Here is a 5,000-nt window from a genome sequence, read left to right on the forward strand (position 1 = left end):
CAGGTTATGAGTGGTTTTGTTGCCGAATTGATAGTATTTTTTGGAATAATTACCGGCCAAAAATATCTTTTAATTCCAAAACTACTAATTACTTTTGTAATGGCAATTGGAATTATATTAACTCCTATTTATTCATTATCTATGCCACGCCAGATGTTCTATGGATACAAGCTATTTAACGCCCCGAAGGATTCTTTTTTTGATTCTGGACCGCGAGAGTTATTTCTTTCGATCTCCATCTTTTTACCCGTAATAGGTATTGGTATATACCCCGATTTCGTTCTTTCATTAGCAGTTGACAAGGTCGAAGTTATTCTATCTAATTTTTTTTATAGATAATTGGATGACTGAAATAAAAAAACCTATGTTTGTTTTTAAAAACATTCTTGGACAATGAAAAAAAGAAGACTTTTTTTCTTCTCTTAACTTAAGAATTAAGTAAAAACAATGAAATTGAACTACATATGGTAGAAAACCGTGTGAATCATCAATACAATATTTGATTCACACGGTCCGCATGCTGGTTCATACAATGCGTCGCCCGCTCTTGTATTTGTAATAACTTGTCTTGAATTCAATTAAATGTTGATGGAAAAGAACCATAACTATGTAACCCTATTCCTAATAGATTGACCCCAAAATAGCATATCCAAATTATAAGAAAACCTATAGACGCTACAATTGCAGAATTTGGACCCCGCAAATTTCTATTTGTTCGAGTATGTAAATAAATTGCAAATACGATCCAAGTAATAAATGCCCAAGTTTCTTTTGGATCCCAATTCCAATAGGACCCCCACGCTTCATTAGCCCATACCGCTCCCGAAAGGATTCCTATGGTTAAAAAAGTAAATCCTAAACTAATAACCCGATAACTCCAATAATCCAATTGTTGAATCAATTGGGACCTGTAATAATTTTGAGCACAAAAAAACGAAGTATTTTCGACAACATTTTCACCCAAGAAAAATGACTCGTTTAAAAAACCATTGCTCTTATAAAAAAGCTTTCTGTTTTTTCGAAATGTAATCACTAGAAGTGCTACTGATAATAACGATCCACATAAAAGGGCTGCATAGCCCAATATCATCATACTTACGTGCATTATTAACCACTCAGATTGAAGAGCAGGTACTAATATTCCAGATTGGTGTATTTCAGTTAAAATACCTGAAGTAGCAAAGCCTTGGGTCAAAATAGCACTTGGTCCAGTTATTTTACTTAAAATTAAAACATTTTTTTTGAAATATGGAATTATATGAATAAGGGAGAAACTCCATGAAAGGAAAATTAATGATTCATATAAATCGCTTAGTGGGAAATGTCCTGAAGAAATCCAACGAGTAACTAATAATCCTGTTATACAGAAAAAAGTAACTATTATGCCCTTTTCTGACGAATCGTATAGTTTTACAATTTCATCGACTAAAAAGGTTATCAAATGAATTGTAATTACAATTGAAACGATCGAAAAGGAAATGTGAGTTAATATATGCTCTAAGGTTGAAAATATCATAAAAAATCTTAAAAAAGAAGAGTCCCTTAATTACATAATTCTAAAATGGAAATCGGGAATTGAATTCATTATAAGATCTATTTATCCTTTTTAGAAGATGCTATGCCGCCACTCGGACTCGAACCGAGATGCATTAGCACTGCTTCCTAAGAGCAGCGTGTCTACCAATTTCACCATAGCGGCTTGTCTTGAACTCATAATAGCCTATGAATAAGCAATCGTCGAGATTGAGTAAGCTATTTTAGTTTAGTAATGATTCAAATGGATCAATAACAATAAAAAGTTGTTCAAATAGGAATTTGAGGTTGAAGGTTCATTATTTTTGATTTGAGTTTAGAGTCTTAGTTTTTTTTATTTAACCTATTTAACCTGGGACTTTCCTATATTTTATACTTTCCTCGAATTCAACTCTTGTAACTAAACCGTTCTATACTTCTATACTCAATTAAGGAATAGAGTTCAAAAAGTTTTTGTTTTCATTGTTTAAGCAGCAATTTCTTATTTTTTTTTCATAAATCTAAAATAAAACAAAAAAGGGATTTTGACGACAAAATAGAAAGAAAAGAACCAATTTTGCATCGCTAAAAATTCACAATTAGTCATACAAAATTTCATTAAGCAATTTTCTCTATTGGGTTAAGGGCAAGATATACATGGGGGTCTATATAATAATTCAGAGAAAATAAAAAGGTTTCAAAATAGAATCAATTACTTTCAATGAGTTCTTAACTTTCACTAAAGATTTTTATATACGTTCTTCTATAGATATGCAAATATAGAATTTTATTTGCATTTTATTCTGCAAATAGGTCGATGGGGAAAATAAAACTCCCCACCTTGGAATAGAAATGATCTTTATTCTTTTGTCAACAAAAAAGTTATTATTCAGTGAATAGTAAATAGAGGATTTCCTAATTCTATTATTTTATATATCAATCAGAAAAGCGAATAGAGTTCCGTTACATATGGATTGGTGAGCTAATCAATATCAAATAGGAAAGGTAAATCGTTCAATTATTCAATTATTATCTAATTGAAGAATAATTGAATTATTTTTTCAAGTTGATTCAAATTATTCTAACGTTTTATTACTTATTTATTTTTGTTTGGCGTACAAAAAAACTTTTTGAATTCCCGGTAGAAAGAGATTTCGCTAATGAAAAAGCCTTTAATGCTACCCAATACCCCTTCCTTTTCCAAATATTTTTACGAATACGCTTTTTTGATGTCGAAGTGCGTTTTTTTGGAACTGCCATTTAGAAATTAAAAAATTATTGATTGTTATAGCTGGATGTGAAAGACATCTATTGTTCAAAACGAATTCTTTTTACTACTATTTATTTTCGAGCTAATAGTGTCCTCCTCAAATAAAACATTATCGAGATAGGCAAAAGCTATGTGAAAGTTGCAGAATACTGGAAATAAAAACAGAAGGCCAATATTTTTTTTTTTTCAAGTTTTTCTATTTCATAAAACATTCATAATCGTAAAAAAGAAAAGGTTCTCTATTGACTGGTATCTTTATTTCACATTCTTTTTGATTCATCAAATCTATACCTATAGAATTTGATAATCGGCTGTTCTGTAGAAATGAAGAAAGAAAATTTGTTGAACTTAATATAAAAATCAAAAATAAAATAACGAATCCCAAAAATATTCGATTTCTATTTATGGTTCCACATTTCATTTACATGCAATAAAATACCTCGAAAGGTTTAAAGATAAGAACCGCGTTTTACTTCAGGAAATGAAAAACTTGAATCCCCGTTCGATTCACTGGTCAAACTTGGATAAAAAATAGGCTTATTTCAAAGGAGACTAGTAATTAATCCCTTTTATATCATTTGACCAATCGTAACTTCGTGATTTGAATAGTTGAAGTATTTAGCAAAGACTCAGAATAAGTAAGAAAAAAAAATTCTATTTAAGTTTTAAATTAGTTTAAGTTAGTCCATATTTTTACTTTTTATTGACTCCTTTCAAAAGAGGTAAGATCCGGTGAATCGGAAACAATTAATTAAGAATTTAAAACTTTTTTATGGAACAGACATATGAATATGCGTGGATCATACCTTTCATTCCACTTCCAGTCCCTATGTTAATAGGAGCGGGACTTATTCTTTTTCCAACGGCAACAAAAAGTTTTCGCCGTATGTGGGCTTTTCAGAGTGTTTTATTGTTAAGCATAGTCATGATTTTTTCAATCTACCTGTCTATTCAGCAAATAAATAGCAGTTCTGTTTATCAATATGTATGGTCTTGGATCATTAATAATGATTTTTCTTTAGACTTCGGATACTTGATCGACCCACTTACTTCTATTATGTCAATATTAATCACTACTGTTGGAATTATGGTTCTTATTTATAGTGATAATTATATGGCTCATGATCAAGGCTATTTGAGATTTTTTGCTTATATGAGTTTTTTCAGTACTTCCATGTTGGGATTAGTTACTAGTTCGAATTTGATACAAATTTATATTTTTTGGGAATTGGTTGGGCTGTGTTCCTATCTATTAATAGGATTTTGGTTTACACGACCTGTTGCGGCAAATGCTTGTCAAAAAGCGTTTGTAACTAATCGTGTAGGGGATTTTGGTTTATTATTAGGAATTTTAGGTTTTTATTGGATAACGGGGAGTTTCGAATTTAGAGATTTATTCGAAATATTCAATAACTTGATTTATAATAATGAGGTCAATTTTTTATTTGTTACGTTATGCGCTGTTCTCTTATTTGCCGGTGCAGTTGCTAAATCCGCCCAATTCCCCCTTCATGTATGGTTACCTGATGCCATGGAGGGGCCTACTCCTATTTCGGCTCTTATACATGCTGCTACTATGGTAGCGGCGGGAATTTTTCTTGTAGCTCGGCTTCTTCCTCTTTTCAGAGTTATACCTTACATAATGTATTTGATCTCGGTTATAGGAATAATAACAGTATTATTAGGAGCTACTTTAGCTCTTGCTCAAAAAGACATTAAGAGAGGTTTAGCCTATTCCACAATGTCTCAATTGGGTTATATGATGTTAGCTCTAGGTATGGGGTCTTATCGAAGCGCTTTATTTCATTTGATTACTCATGCTTATTCCAAAGCATTATTATTTTTAGGATCCGGATCTATTATTCATTCAATGGAAACTATTGTTGGATATTCTCCAGCTAAAAGCCAGAATATGGGTCTTATGGGAGGTTTAAGAAAACATGTACCAATTACCAAAATCACATTTTTATTAGGTACACTTTCTCTTTGTGGTATTCCACCTCTTGCTTGTTTTTGGTCCAAAGATGAAATTCTTAATGATAGTTGGTTGTATTCGCCAATTTTCGCAATAATAGCTTGGGCCACGGCGGGATTAACCGCATTTTATATGTTTCGGATCTATTTACTTACTTTTGAAGGGCATTTAAACGTTCATTTTCAAAATTATGGTGGGAAACACAAAACCCCTTTCTATTCAATATCTCTATGGGGTAAAAAC

Source organism: Solanum verrucosum, unplaced genomic scaffold, assembly GCF_900185275.1.
Source record: "Solanum verrucosum unplaced genomic scaffold, falcon-dt-bn FXZP01000572.1, whole genome shotgun sequence".
Lineage (NCBI taxonomy): Eukaryota > Viridiplantae > Streptophyta > Magnoliopsida > Solanales > Solanaceae > Solanum > Solanum verrucosum.